This window comes from Eptatretus burgeri, chromosome 16 (assembly GCF_056783735.1).
Source record: "Eptatretus burgeri isolate ZD-2024b chromosome 16, Ebu_testis_v1, whole genome shotgun sequence".
Classification (NCBI taxonomy): domain Eukaryota; kingdom Metazoa; phylum Chordata; class Myxini; order Myxiniformes; family Myxinidae; genus Eptatretus; species Eptatretus burgeri.
In genome coordinates this window covers 35,239,723-35,254,860 of record NC_140976.1, presented here as the reverse complement: position 1 = coordinate 35,254,860, position 15,138 = coordinate 35,239,723, and the positions used below count along the sequence as shown (strand labels likewise).

General features: G+C 43.0%; 2 long non-coding RNA genes across 3 annotated transcripts in view; one reads left to right on the top strand and one right to left on the bottom strand.

Annotated features, from left to right (window-relative positions):
- Positions 1-8,967, bottom strand: part of LOC147010851 (uncharacterized) — a 96,307-nt gene extending 87,340 nt beyond the window's left edge. Inside the window, exon 1 of the long non-coding RNA XR_015052228.1 lies at positions 8,833-8,967. This is a non-coding gene — a long non-coding RNA (uncharacterized LOC147010851). The remainder of the gene's footprint in view (positions 1-8,832) is intronic.
- LOC147010850 (uncharacterized) overlaps positions 1-14,761 on the top strand; it is a 96,292-nt gene extending 81,531 nt beyond the window's left edge. For both annotated transcript variants that reach the window (XR_015052226.1, XR_015052227.1), the window contains exons 2-4: positions 13,457-13,530; positions 13,649-13,744; positions 14,008-14,761. This is a non-coding gene — a long non-coding RNA (uncharacterized LOC147010850). The remainder of the gene's footprint in view (positions 1-13,456; positions 13,531-13,648; positions 13,745-14,007) is intronic.
- Positions 14,762-15,138: the final 377 nt, after the last annotated feature.

The following is a 15,138-nucleotide window of genomic DNA, read 5'->3' as shown; positions in this document are numbered from 1 at the left end:
ACACACACACACACACACACACACACACACACACACACACACACACACACACACACACACACACACACACACGTTCTTAAGCAGAGGTTTACAATGATTGTGGGATAATATTACAAAACCCTCCCATCTGCAAGTAGTGGACAAAAATATGGAAACACCAATGTAAAACAACTTAATGGGGCATAGAGTCCACCAGCGTCTGGAGTTCTGCAGGAGGGATGCGGCACCATTTGTCCACGAGAAAGTCAATCAACTCACATCTGTTTTATGGAGTTGCAAAACGCTGTCTCAGGTATCATTCCAGAATATCCCATATATCTGGTGACTGAGAAGGCCATGACATATGGATAACATTAGTGTCATGCTCCTCAAATCATTGGGCAACCACACCTGCTGTATTGATGGGAGAATTGGGGGGGGGAGGGGCACGGGGTGGGGGTGTCTCCTCTCGCAGCCATGCTAGCTATAATTATAGGCAACCATACCTGTGCAGAATTTTTTATAGATGACCATTTTTTTTTTTTTACGATTTGAATTCGGATCAGTAATTTATGGACATCCAGAAAATTATCTTATGTATAATTAAGAGATAAGAAGGGAAATGTTTGGCATCCGGCGTAAAACATGTGCCAAATCACGATGTGGATGATACGGATGATCCGCTGTGGCGACCCCGAACGGGAGCAGCCGAAAGAAGAAGAAGAAGAAGAAGAAGAAAAAGAAGAAGAAGAAGAAGAAGAAGAAAAAGAAGAAGAAGAAGAAAAAGAAGAAGAAGAAGAAGGGAGCAGTTTGGTAGGATGATGTAACAAATTGGCTGTATTTCTAAATAATAAATAAGTCATTTATCATGTGGGAAAGAGGAAGTGTGTTGGTGTGTCTCTCGTGTGTATCTGTGTGTGAAGTGGTGTTAGAAGTGGGTACATGAACGAGAGTATGGAAAGGGGGGGGTGGGGGATTCAAAGAGAATGATGGCTGGATAAGGAAAGGCTTTGCTGGTCTCAACAGGGAAAAGTTCTGTGTTGTGACAGGAAGTTTCAGCTCTATTCATACAATGAGTACGCCAGTTCATTAAAATTTGAGTGTTTTATTCACATTTTAAAAATAAAAATCTGAGTTTTCTTTAAAGTTTTGTTCTGTATTGAACATGGAGTTTCTGTTGTAAATTGCTTTTCATTCCGTTTTCATTTGTGCTGCTTGTGTAATGAAACCTTCTGTATTTTGTCCTTGAATTGCAAGTTTGTAGGAAGAACCAGGATTGTTATTGTGTAGTTTTTAAGGATGTGAAAAACAACACGATTTCAATTTTAATTTCAACCTTTCTCAAAATCATAATAAATGTCTCCTTTTTGTATCATCTCAGCTCTTCCATGAGCCTTGGTCCCTGTAAAAATACATAAGAATAAATCAGTGAATGAGCTGTCACACATGGTGGATATCTATTATTATTATCATTATTATTATTATTGTTATTATCTATATATTAATACTGAAGGACCAACTTTGTGCTCCTCCGAGCGGTCGCGTCACGTTTTTCTCGGTACTGTGACCTGAGAAGTTTTGACACGGTGTTTGTACGTCAAAGTAGACACGTGCACAAATCAGGGTACTTCTTCACAAGGAATAGTGTACACTAAAAATGTCATGTACTAGGACGTTTTGTAGGCCCCATTAGGTAAGGCCATGGAGTACATCAACTGGGAACCGGCTCTTACAAGAGCCGCCACTGGTTGTCATATTGGCCTCATGGAACGGAATCCGTCTGTGACGGGGTTTTGGCTCGTTATTATCATTATTATTATTATTATTATTATTATTATTTTGTGTATTATGTCGATTCTCATGTGAGAGCCAACACACAGAAACATATAACAAGACACGTGACAAGAGGGGTGGGAGAGAGAAGCACAAAAAATGTACGACCAATCTCGGATGGGGTGGGGTACACGGGGTAAAAAAGACGATACTGCAGGGACTTTCAGGAAGGAAAACAGGGAATTTGAAGGAGGTGGGTTTGGGGTGGATTAGCAGGGGTAGAAAATATCGTGGTTTTGGATGGGGGAAGGTAAGAGGTGGTGGTGAACAGCTGTTTTGAAGACCTGGAGGGAAGAGTGGGATTGAAGAGAGTGTGGGTGATTATTCCAGAGGTGGTAAAAAGAGGAATGAAAGAGTGAAGGTGAGTAGTGATTCTTGATTTTGGCAGTTTCACTTCACAAGGGGTAGGGTTTTCAGCCAACCTTCAGCGCCCCAAGGAAATCTAGGAGCAACAGATCACAGATAGAGCCCGGGGAGCGGGGGGGGGGGCAGGTCGGAGAGACAGTAGAAGACAGAAGAAAGGCCACCAACCTGGCTCTGGTGAGAGAGTGAGAGACCCAATGACAGCTTCAGCTTCATCGCAGGAGATACCAATGATCCTAAAAGCCTTGGTTTCCACAGCGTGAAGCTGAGAAAGGTGAGAGGAAGGAGCACCAGCCCAGAGGGGAGAGCAGTTCTCCATCAGGCTGCAGCCGAAAGCCTTGTAAGTGGTTAGAAGCTCAGGTGTGCCAAGGAAGGACTTTGCACAACGTAAGGTGCCCAGTCAGCGACTGGCTTTGGAGGCCAGCTTGAAGATGTGGCTTCCCAGGAAATATCGTGGCAAATAGTGAGATCCAAATGCTTGAATGAAATGACTTCTTCAAGGGGATGGTTGACAAAGTACCGTAGATGAGGGGGGGGGGTCCAGACAGTCCTTTCGTAGAGACATGGTGAGTGTGAGCGATTTGTCAGGATTGAAAGATATATTCCAAGTGTTTGACCAGCTTGTGATTTTATCCAGGTCTGCAGAGAGTGAAGAGGGTGCTGCCTGCTGATCAGAGGGATGAGAGATGGTATGGCAGAGGGTGGAGTTATCAGCAAAGAGATAAAAAGGATTTTCCAAGGAATTTTAGAGATCATTGATGAAAAAAAATCACAAAAAAAAAACAGAAAAAGCACAGGGCCAAGAACACTGCCTTGAGGAACTCATGCCTGGATGGGAGGAGGAGATGAGAGAATTCCATTGAGAGCCACGCGTCGACTGCGATAGGACAGGAAGTCTGTGAGTGGAGATTACCTTGAAAACCATAAGAAGAGAGTTTGGTGAGCAGCGTGGGATGCCAGACTGCATCGAAAGCTCGCGATATGTCGAGCGATATGGCTCTGATCTCATGTTTGGCATTTAGGACCTCCGTGCATTGTTGGGAAAGCAGAAGTAGCATATCCAGGGTAGAGTGACCTGGTTTAAATCCAAATTGATGATCAGAAATCAGGACATTGGAGAAGACAAAGGATTTGATGTTAGAAGCGATGATGGATTCCATGACCTTGCTGATGATTGGGAGCAGGCTGATTGGTCTGTAGTTGCAGGGATCAGCATTTCCCTTTTCATGTGCAGTGTCAGCTGCGCAGCTATTTGAGGTAAGGGAAGAGATGGAGGGGGAACATATACCAAAAAAGGACTGAACTAGATGTCACCTGGTTTTGAAGTAGGAAGACATGTTTGAGAATTCAGACTTGAGATGAGAAAGAAGTTGTTTCCTGGCTCTCCTAAGGGTAGACACACATTTGTTCCACTCTTTGTGGAAGGAACTGAGATTACCTTCAGCAGGATTTGCCTTCCATGAGGCGAAGGTAAGTTGTTTCAGGCCAACTGCTTCACCACATGCTTCATTGTACCATGGGCAGGAGGAATGGTAGGCCAACTGAAGATGAGATGGGATAAATCTGTGCATGTGAGAGCAAATTTCCTTGAAAGAATTCCCAAGATGAGTTTATGTTGGAGAAAGTAGAAATGGAAGACCAGTTTAGAAATTTAATAGCTGCTTGAAGACCCTGCCGGTCGGCCTTATTCAAGTGTCAGACTCGTCGGTGCCGAGGTGGTTCTCTAATAACAGCCAGATGGATGACCGCTTTAACAAGCATATGGTCAGATGAATCGATTGGAGCAGAAGAAGAACAGCAGATATTTTCTGGGAAATTGGTCAAAATCAACTCCAGAAGAGATGGAGTACCAGTGGCTGAGATCCACGTCAGGAAGTTGACAGATTGTGTCAGTCCCAATGAGTCACAGAAGTCCTTTGCTGAAGAGCCGTGGCAAGTGAGAGAGGTACCCATACCCAGCCAACTGGCATGATGGCAATTGAAGTCAACACATATGAGGAAGAGAGAGTTTGGATGAGTGGATAGAAGCTGATCCATGTTTTTGGCGAGCGAGATGTAAATGGAGTCATCACTGTTTGGTGGATGGTACGACACACAGATAAACAAGAGGTGGGGTGGAGGGAAGCCATAGCCAGAGGCATTACTGGGGGTGTGGAGGAGGGAGGACAGTGCATGGAGAGTGAGGAATGGAGTTTTTGATAAAGACAGCAACACTGCCCCAAGACGAGGCTCTGGTCTATCATACCGGAGGAGGGAGTAACCAGGGAGAGAAACGAAGGAGTTCGAGATGTCTTGAACTAGCAAAGTTTCTGTTCAGCAGATTATGTCTGGTTTGTCAGTGGCAACCTGTATGGAGCGATCAGTTAGGTTAGAGTGAAGGCCTCGGAGGTTTGCGGTCCATACTCTTAAGGAAGAGGGAGGGGAGGATGCTTTGGATGTAGGAGAGGGGAGGATGCTTTGGATGTAGGAGAGGGGAGGGGGGAAGGTTGTGTGAGTGAGGAGAGGTGGAGATAGTGAGTGGTGTTAACAGTTGATGATAGATTGTAGAAGAGCTTGGGGAGAGGGTCGGATGGGGAGGAGGACAAACAGTGAGGTGGTGAAGGGATGAGTAGCAATGGGGAGTAATAAGAGAGGGGTCAAAGGGAAGTGGGAGGAGGTGGAGGAATGAGCTGGAAGAGAAAGGTTTGGAGAAGAAGGAAGCTTTGTAGATGTGAAGGGGGGCAGCTTTGAGAAGGGGGGAGTGAGAGGCGAGACTTTAAATGGAGGGGTGAGTGGGCAGAATTGAGGGAGAAGATTGACTGGGAAGAATTGAGGGAGAAATGTGTGTGGGGGGGAGCTTTGGAGAAAGGTTAGGGGGAAGCTTTGAGGGGGAGAGAGAGAAGTTTGCTATGAAGAGTGGGGAGGCGGTTGATTTGCGAGGGAGGGATGAGAGGGTACTTTCGAGGGAGAGGGGAGACGATGAGAGCAGGCACGGCCATGGGGAAGGAGAGAGAAAGGAAGGGTGGGGAGAGGGGAAGGATAAGACTGGGTAGAGGTATTGTGGAGATGGGAATGGGTGGGGAGAGGGAGAAAAATTGAGGGAGTGTGAAGAATGAGAGGTGTGATGAGAATTCAGAGGGTGGAAAGAGGTGGAGGCAGCTTTGAGAAGAGGGAGTGGGTAAGGATATTTGAAGGGGAGGGGCAATGGGGGTATTTGTGGGAGAATGGTAAGGGGGGAGAATTGAGGGATAAAGGAGGTGTGTGGGAGAAGCTTTTGAGAAGGATGAGGGGAAACTTGGGGGGTGGAGAGAGTGAAGTTTACTTTGAAGAGGGAGTTGGTGGCTGAATTGAGAGGGAGGGGTGAGACGGAAGCTTTGAGAGGGAAGGGAGACAATGAGAGCAGGCATGGTCATGGAGGAGAAGGGACAAGTGAGGGGTGGGGAGAGGGGGAGGATGAGACTGGGTAGTGGTATGGTAGAGGTGGGAGCGGGGAGAGGGAGGAACAAGATTTGAGGGGGTGGGAAGAGGACAATATGTGATGAGAGGAAAGGGAGCATGATAGAGAGATTGAGCAGCATGCGGAATGAGAGTGTGATACATTTGAAAACGAAACAGTTTGGGATATCAGAGGGAGAACTATTGGTAAGGCAGAGGCCAGTGGAGAGATGGTAGAATGGGGGGCAAGTTGGGAGGAGTGAGGAGGGTTATAACAGCGAAGGATTTAGGAGGAGGTGGATTTAAGGAGGTCGGATGAATTTGCACTGAAGTTGGAAAAAAAGATTGTTTCATATAGGAGATGAACAAGTATTGCAAAATGGGATTTTAAAAATTTGTAGGTCAGATTCATTTAAATACATTGGAAGAAGGATGGAGCACAGAAGAATTGACACAGCAGAGAAGGAAGCATTGTACCAGATGGAATTTTTAGATACGGGATGAAAGAAAGGTCGAATTGAACAAACAATTTTGAAGAAAAAGAACTGGTCGGAGAGGGGAAGTTGAAGCATTGTGAGAGACTGTTTCTTTTGCTTTCTTTTTTTTAAATAAGGGAAGACAGGGGGAAGAGTGAAGGAAAAGTTTGAAATTGGCAGGGAGATAGGAAAGAAGAAGAGTCAGTATCAACAGTCACGTGGTTACGTGGGTTTTAGGAGAGGTGGGAAAAGGTTTTTTTGTTGTAATTTTTTTTATTTTAAGACATGGAACACAGGGTATAGTTGGGAGGGTGGAGGGAAAAGTGGTGAAAATAAAAACTGATGGTAATAAGGAGAAAATACAAATAAACACGATCGTGCACATAGACAGGAAGATGGGTATGGAAACCCGATATGATAACCTGTTGAATACAAACCAAATTGCACAAGTTTTGAACCAAAATCAACCTACTAAACATGGAGGCAACAAAAGAACAGTCAAAACACGACGATCAACAACCGGAAACTTCTCTTTGAGAAATTCAGCATAGACCCCTGGGGAGAACCAACCATGCCTCAAATACTGGAACTGGAAGTGAAGCCTTGATGTCTGAAACAAAGAACGAACAATACAGTACCTGCAAATGTTTTGTGAAGTATATTTTTAATAAGCCGCTGAAAGGATAGCCTAGATGTATTCATCCCTAAGCTAACCCTAACCTAACCCTAACCCTAAACTAACCCTAACTGCTTCCAAGCTGTCTTGCTTGGGTTTGAATCCCGACCCAGCTATAAACTATTATCCTGGGGTCTCACAGGCAGGGCGTGGCATTACTGTCTGTGCTATCTCTCAAATGGACATGAAACTGGATGTTCCGTTTGCAGTTGGAAGACGTTTAAAGATCCTTCGGTGTCTTTCTCAAAGATAAGGAGATCTATCGCCGACACCCTTAACGAACGATAAATTGCTGACCCCCATCCTGAAAAGAAGTGGTGTGGTCACCCACTCTTTGTACTTGGCCTTATTTAATTTTTGGGCCATATGGCCTTTCAGCGATGGAATAATATGGATGGTTGGATTCTTAAAAAGATTTTAAAATGACCCAAAAGATGCATAATAATTATTATCTGCATGGGATAATGTTAAGATAAAATGTGTTCCAATCCTGAATTATTATTTTTTATTATTCAAAGCAATTTAACGTGCTGCCCCAGGTTGCCAAGTTAAAAAAATAGATATGAAAAGCCTACATTGTTGTCACATTTTGCACAAATCACAATTCCTTTCCACCCACCCTATTGAGTCTGTTCTTCTTTGCCCACCTCTGATCTGCATATAATTCAGCAAACATCATGCCGGTCCACAATAAGAGTGCAAGCAAAGACCCCACCAACCGTAGTCAAGTGAGCTGGCTTCTAATTACAAGCAGAGTCATGGAATCCATTATGGCTTCGGATGTCAAATCTTTCCTGTTTTCAAACAGTCTGATCTGTGAGCACCGGTTTGTATTCTATCCTGGTCACGATATACTGGACATGCTGCTGCTCCTTTCTCAAGAAGAGTTGAAGCCCTAAATCTCAAACAATAAGTTATACCGTCTCCCTGGATATATCTCAGGCATTTGACACAGTCTGGCATCCTGCTTTGCTTGCCAAGCTCTTTTCCTGTTGTATAGAAGGTCTTTATTCCTCGATTTCTGATTTCCTCCACTCACGCAATCAATGTGTTTCCTCTCCTTCCCTCTCACAATGGAGGCTGCAGTTCCCCAATGCAGTGTGCTGGGTCCATTCTTGTCCCTCAACTATATTAATGACCTCTCCAATGTTCTGGAAAACCCTCTCTTCCTTTTAGCAGACAACTCTGCATTGTAATGTACGGTACAGTACCCCCATCTTTCTGTAAGGCGGACAGCAGACGAGTCTCTCCCTGCTGATTTGTAGATGATTAGACTCTGGTCTGATAAATGGAAACTTTCCTTTCATCCTGGAATATCTCACAGTCTCACCCTGTCACTTCAGAATAATCATTAAATGAACCCACCTCTCTATTTTCTTGGTCATCAACTGTTTAGCATCGTCAGGGGGAGGAGGCATGGTTTGGGGGAGTGGTGTATTGACCATGAGGCCACAGGTGAGCACACCGAGCAATGAGCCGTCTTTTCACTAATGGTAGTTGAACAACATAACTTATATACAGTGCCTATCGAAAGTCTACACCCCCTTTTCAAAATTTTCATATTTTGTCGCCTTATAGCCTGGAATTAAATTGCATTAAATCAGACTTTTTCCTTCTTTATTCACACATTGTAACCTGTAACTTCCAAGTGAAAAACAAATTCTGCAAACTTCAGAAATTTAATTAAAAACTCAAAACGAGAATATCTTAGTTGGACCCAGGTAGATAAATCCCAATGCCATTTCATGTTGCACATCCAACCTCTTCTCCACCAGTACTCTCAATGTGTCCAGCCCATCCATCATCCCCGTACCCTTTCTAAGCCCCAGCTGCTCTTCTCCAATCTCCAACTCCACACTCTTTCTTATCCTCCTGTCCAGAATCCTCTCCAACACCTTCGTTACATGACTTGGGAGCGTAATTCGCCTGTACTTCTCCGGATCTTGAACATCACCCTTCCCCTTCCATTTCGGCACAATTAACCCTGTCCTCCACTCCTCTGGAATTGAACCCTCTCACACATATATTCAACAGCCTCTTCGTCCAACTGACTTTGACCTCTCCCGCTGCAATTATCATCTCTGTACACACCTCATCAATGTCTGGTGCTCTTCCCTTCTTCATCATCTTCAATGCAGACAGCACGTCCTCCTTCTCCGTGATCTCCACCAACTCCACTTTCCCATAATCGTAACACGGTAGTGCACCAGCTGGCCGTTGCTTCCTTCACGGGTCAAAACTCCTTGAAATATCCTTCCCACACTTTAAATTCTGCCCCCCTCTTTGTCACTGGCCTCCCGTCACCATCCTTAATCACCACCACCCCCCCTTCATGTCTTTACGATACAAGCTGATTAGATGTTAGTTCAGGTCTGGGAACCAGATCCGGCCTATCAGGGGATACAAAACGTAAACTGTTCAGCCCCGCAGATGTTGCACTCTTCCGAGTGCTTTTCTTGTTTGAAGGGATGGGTTTATATACAAAAGCTAATCCAAGGTTTATAAACTGTTTGAAACTATAAAAGCAAATCCCTTATTGTTATAGCCACTGGACACTTCTGCAGTCTCTACATCTCATAGAGGAGCTTACCTGCAGGTTATCTTATTACTTCCGCCACTGAAGGTGGCCGGAGGTTGTGTTTTCATCCCCGTCTGTTTAATTTGTTTGTCTGTCTGTGAGCAGGGTATCTCAAAAAGCTTTGGATGGATTCAAACTAAACTTGGTGGACAGGTTGGGTGTGTTACAAGGACGAAATGATTAGAATTTGGTGAGGATCCGGATCCGGATCGGGATACTAGAATTTTTAAAAGTGATTCTTCGCCGTTGAGAGATAGGGCCAAAAACGATACATCGCACGATATCTCAAAAAGTTATGGACGGATTCGGACGAAACCTGGTGGACAGGTTGCGTGTGTGACAAGGATGAGCTGGTTCAATTTTGGTGAAGATCTAGATCCGGCCTATCAGTGGGATACAAAACGTAAACTGTTCAGCCTGGTGGAGATATGCACTTTACCGAGTGCGGTTCTGGTTGGCTCTTCAATACCTGGCAGCTGGTCGCATGATATTTGTGGGTACAACTATGAGAGGTGCTCAAAGTGGTCGACCAACAATACACACACAAAGTGCTAGGCGTGCCAATGTTTTATTTTTATTTTTTATTTTCTCAAGGTGAAATTCCTTGAATAGTATGAAAGTATTTAAATGTATTTTGTATTTACCAAAACACCTTTTTATACCTTTTCTTTACTGTGCTTTGGATTGCTGTTGTTGGTCGAGTTTTTTTTTACCACGTGCGCTGCCGATGCAGTAGATGAGGATGCAGCCTGCTGTAGATGAGGACATAAATGTCTAATTTGTCCAAGATAACAGTACACAATGGCCTATGCTTTTTGAAAGATACCATATTATCTTCAGCATACAGCAGGCTTGCAATGATACTGGGACTACATGGCTTCCTCAGAGTTACTCTCATTTCATTGTCTGACAAAATTCTCATGGGAATTTGCAAATGGTATTTTTTCAGCCCACACAGGTTGTGAAAGATCAGGGGGTTATTCATGCATATTATATGACGAGGACCTTTGTGGCATGTAGCCTGCAAAATCAATTACTGGGGTTATAAATAGTAATTCTAGAATAAAATTCACAGTATTATTTGCAGGCATTATAGATTTTGGAATGTGGTTTGTTGAATTTGAAGATGCACCTTCACAATGCAGATGTGAACCACCGAAGTAAACATACAGGATTGTTTGACGACATAATTTTGCCTCCATTTGGCTAAAAAGGTTATAGACATTGAAGAGTCCTTCCCTGAACTCACCTGGCCATGAGGTTGAAAAAAATGTCGTGGAGGGCTTTCGCTTTCCCCTTTGGCCTCTCTGGCTGCCAGTTGCACATTGTGATTGCGTACAAGTAGCTCCGCTCCAGCACCGCAGAGGAGGTGTGTTTTTCTCATTCTGCCTAGTGAGACAGGTAGAGCTCTATTTCAGACCATAGAGAACTTTACCTTGGTTTTGAGAGAGAGAGGCAGAGAGAAGTCTCAAAACTAAAGTGCTTTGATTGAACTTTGAGTGACTTTGCCTCAGTTTGAGTTCCCAGCAGAGGATGTGTTTCTCAGTTTAAGATCACACACGGTATCGGACGGACCACCGTGGGCACTCTGACAATCTCAAACCATGCTCGAGGAATGACATATCTGGAGCCATCACTTCGTGACGTCGCTTTGAGCACAATTCACCGGACGGGCCCACACACAGAGAAGCAGCAAAAAAGGGGAGCAATTATTCCTAAGTTACTCAAACGGGAGTTTTGGGAGTAGTCTCATCCTTGGTTTTTTTTTTTATTCCTCTTTCCATGTTCCTTCAGATTAACTGTTATGCTGAGTAACCAAATTGACCCATCGAACACTGTTTTTGAACAAAAGAAATAAACAAATGTTAATGGTGATTGTAGTTCAGTGTCATACAAAATTAATGTTATTCATGTATGATGTGCTATTCTATGAATGAACATTTTAGTGGGGAAGCAATTGTAAAAAAAATAAAAGGGGCACTAAATTTTGAGTTTGTTTGATCTGACAGAGGAAAAGCAACCACCATGCTGAAATGATTGTACAGTGCCCTCAGAAAGTATTCACACCCCTTGATTTTTTTCACATTTTGTTGTTTCAGCCTGAATTTAAAATGGATTAAATTGAGATTTTTTATTTTTTATCACCGATTTGCACATAATACCCCTTAATGTCAAAGTGGAAAAAAACAAAATTTGAATTTTTTTACAAATTAATTAAAAATGAAAAGCTGAAATATCTTGCATCAATAAGTATTCAATCCCTTTATGAAGGCACTCCAAATTGAGCTCAGGTGCATCCAATTTCCTTTGATCATCCTTGAGATGTCTGTGCAACTTGATTGGAGTCCACCTGTGGCCAATTTAATTGATTGGACATGATTTAAAAAGAAACACACCTTTCTATATAAGGTTCCACAGTTGATGGTGCATGTCAGAGTCCAAGACTCGACCATGAAGTCCAAGGAACTGTCCATAGAACTCAGAGATAGAATTGTGAGGAGGTTGTAGATCTGGAGAAGGGTATAAAACAATTTCTAGAGTGTTGAAAGTTCCCAAGAACAGAATGAGCTTCACCATTAGGAAATGGAAGGAGGGAGGAGAGGAGATTGGGACCACACTCTGTGCAGAGCGTTGGTGCTGCCTATGTAGTCTCCTTGGCTATTGGGCACAATCCTGGACGGGTCGCCACTCCGACCCAGTATACCAGCAAGCTGGCACTCATTTTGCCGACCTCGGAAGGATGACAGGTCGAGTTAACCCCACCTGGTATGAATTCAACAGCTGGGCGGGATTTGAACTCAGGACCCTAGGATCCAAAGCCCACAACCCAAACCATTAAGCCAACAACAGGCATAAATGGAAGGAATATGGACCGAACTACCCAGACTCTTCCTAGAGCTGGCCGTCCGACTAAACTGAGCAAAAAACAACATTAAAAAAGTAAAAACTTCGAGATTAAATCTCAAAAAAACAACCAAACAAAGTATGAATGACACCACATTACGATTCCACAATACGACACCACAATCGTCTTCTGATTTAGCATCCCAACATCGTTTGATGTTGTTCCATCACAATCCTACAACAAAAGTAAAATGTCAAAAGATGTCATGATGGTAAACCATAAGACGATTGTGGTGTCGTATTGTGGCATCAAAATGTGGTGTCATTCATACTTTGGTTGTTTTTTTTTAGATTTCATCTCCATGTTTTTACTTTTTTTAAATGATTTTTTCTTTTCTTGTGTGTATAAAGGGCAGAATCGGTACCAAAGGATAAAATATATTTTAAACAAGAAATAAATACTCTACAACTACATATGAGTATATTCCAGCCCCAAATGGTCTGTTTATTTCACCTAATTGGTCTTAAAGAGGTATAAATTCTCAAAATGGAAGAGTCTGGGGCCGTTTGCTCTCAATGACCCCTGGAAGGACCTTGCTGCAGTTGCTGAGGAAACCACCACCCTGGAAATGATGAGGGGAGGGGTACATGGAATGATTTAATCATGGTGGTTGTTTTTCTCTCTCTTAGATAAAACAAAAGTGAAAATTTCAGGTCTGCTCCTCAGTAATATTTTAGCTGAAGTCCAGAGAGTATGTGATATTTGAATTTTTTTTATTCATGTGGTTCGATTCCACCAGTCCTTTATACATCGATAATACATGTTTGGGAAGATTTAAGCAAATTATCTATAGGTTATAAGCAATTGGCCTCCATGTAACTAGCTTGTGGCATAACTGGGTAAAGCCAGCTGTCTTCGGGATAGTCCTAAATGACCTTAAGGGTGCTTGGCCAGCCGTCCCTGCACACAACTCTTATTCTTACGTCTGGGTGTTTACAGATTAAAATATTAGATGAGATTCCTAATTGCATTCAACGCATCATCGAGCATCTGATGTTATCTGCCAGCCGTTGTGCTGACATGCTGCTGGCGCAGAAACTGTACCAGACTGGCACCGTTAACTCAAATCAGACCAACATCTATCGATTGCTCTTGATACAATGTGGTGGATTCGAAGATAATTATGGAGTACAGGATAAGAAGAAGGAGGCATTATTCAGCCAGTTAATTGAAATGTTTAGGATAATGAAGGAGATCGATCGAATTGATTCTGAAAAGGCTTTTCATCATAGGAAACGGAGACGGGACGATGAGACCGTGGCTTGAAGGTGAACATCAGGAGAACAAGTGAAGGAATGGCAAAAAGGTAGAGCTGCGTTCACTACGATGATTATCATTTCGTATGCAGCCTGTGGCTGCTGCTGGTATTTGATGCAGTGCCCCCGTTACCGGTAAGCTGCTAATCATTTTGCTAACCTCGGAAGGATGACTGGCTGAGTCAATCCACCTGGTGTTGTTTAACGACATAACAGGTGGCTCCGACTCAAGACCCAAATATCTGAAGCCAGCCACCTCAACCGGTAAGCAAACACAAGGCTTATTATGATGATGATTGTTGATTATTACATGCTTATCATTACAGTTTCTGGTATATACATATATATATATATATATATATATATATATATATATATATATATATATATATATATATATATATATATATATATATATATATATATATATATACATACATCAGTTGCAGTGCTGAAGTTCCTTTGTCTGAATGGAATGTCCATTTCTCAGATGGAAGCTTTTTCTTTTGGCCTTCTCGTGTTTTCAGGTTTTTGAAGGATTAAGGACATCAAAGTGACTTTTGAAATGAGAGAGCTGCAGCACATGGTATAAACCTTCTTGTTCGGTTTCCTGCTGAAGTCCTCCATTTTCTCTTCCTCCTTAGCAAAGGAAGACTTTACAGAAGGTGCAAAGAGAACGTCTGAACATGCCGAACGCTGGATTTGTGTCCAGAGCTCTAGATTTCATTTCTCACCAGCACACATGTTCCCAATCCAAAATTCTTTCGAGCACAGTGAAAGTATTTACTCGGGCACTCAATTATTTATTTTCCCTCCGTTACAGCCGTAAAAAATGTATTGATTGTTTCATAAACACAGGTGCAATCTGACGTCCTCCATTTATTTAAACATGAGTTTTGAGAAGGTACACAAAGCCATGAATTCGTGATTGGCCACACCTGATGGCAAACGCATTTCCATCACACATTTTATCGATGGGAAACGCCTGATGCCATCTAACTATTCCACCCTGAAGAATATCCCCGCACTATGATCGTTAATCATGGAGGGAAAAGAAAATGAGCTCTCACAAGCCCTGGTGAGTTTTCCGAGTTATGGGCATGGAGGAACAGGGAAACATTAGCAAGTACACTCCGTGAAGTATAGCAACAGCACCGAGCTGCGTCTGTCAACCGACGACGACTGTAACGCTCTGTCAAATCACGAACATCACGTGTGAATTGAAACATCTTTGATGGTTTCGGATGATGCGCGAGTTAATGAGCTTGGGGTTCAAAATGTTCTACCAATGAGATGGAGTACCCACAATGGTGTAAGACATGCCAACGTTTTACTTTTTCACTCGATTGGTATAAATATTTAAGAAGGAAATATATAATACTGCATGGTGATGCAGCAAGGAAAATAAATAAATAACGTTGGACGTCTTGTACCATCATTGTGAGACTCTCGTTGGTGGATCTTTTTGAATGTCCCGAGAAATGCCGCGGGTCCCGTTCATCATGTTCGTGCTCGTATGAAATGTCAAGGGCCTAGTGGAACCATCATTTTGGAATTGTCTGATTCATATGCCAGGTATCGCATCAATAATGTCGTTGGAAATTTGTCACTGTCCTCTGGAAGAGTTCTTCACTATTTATCGTTCAATTAACTTCAAG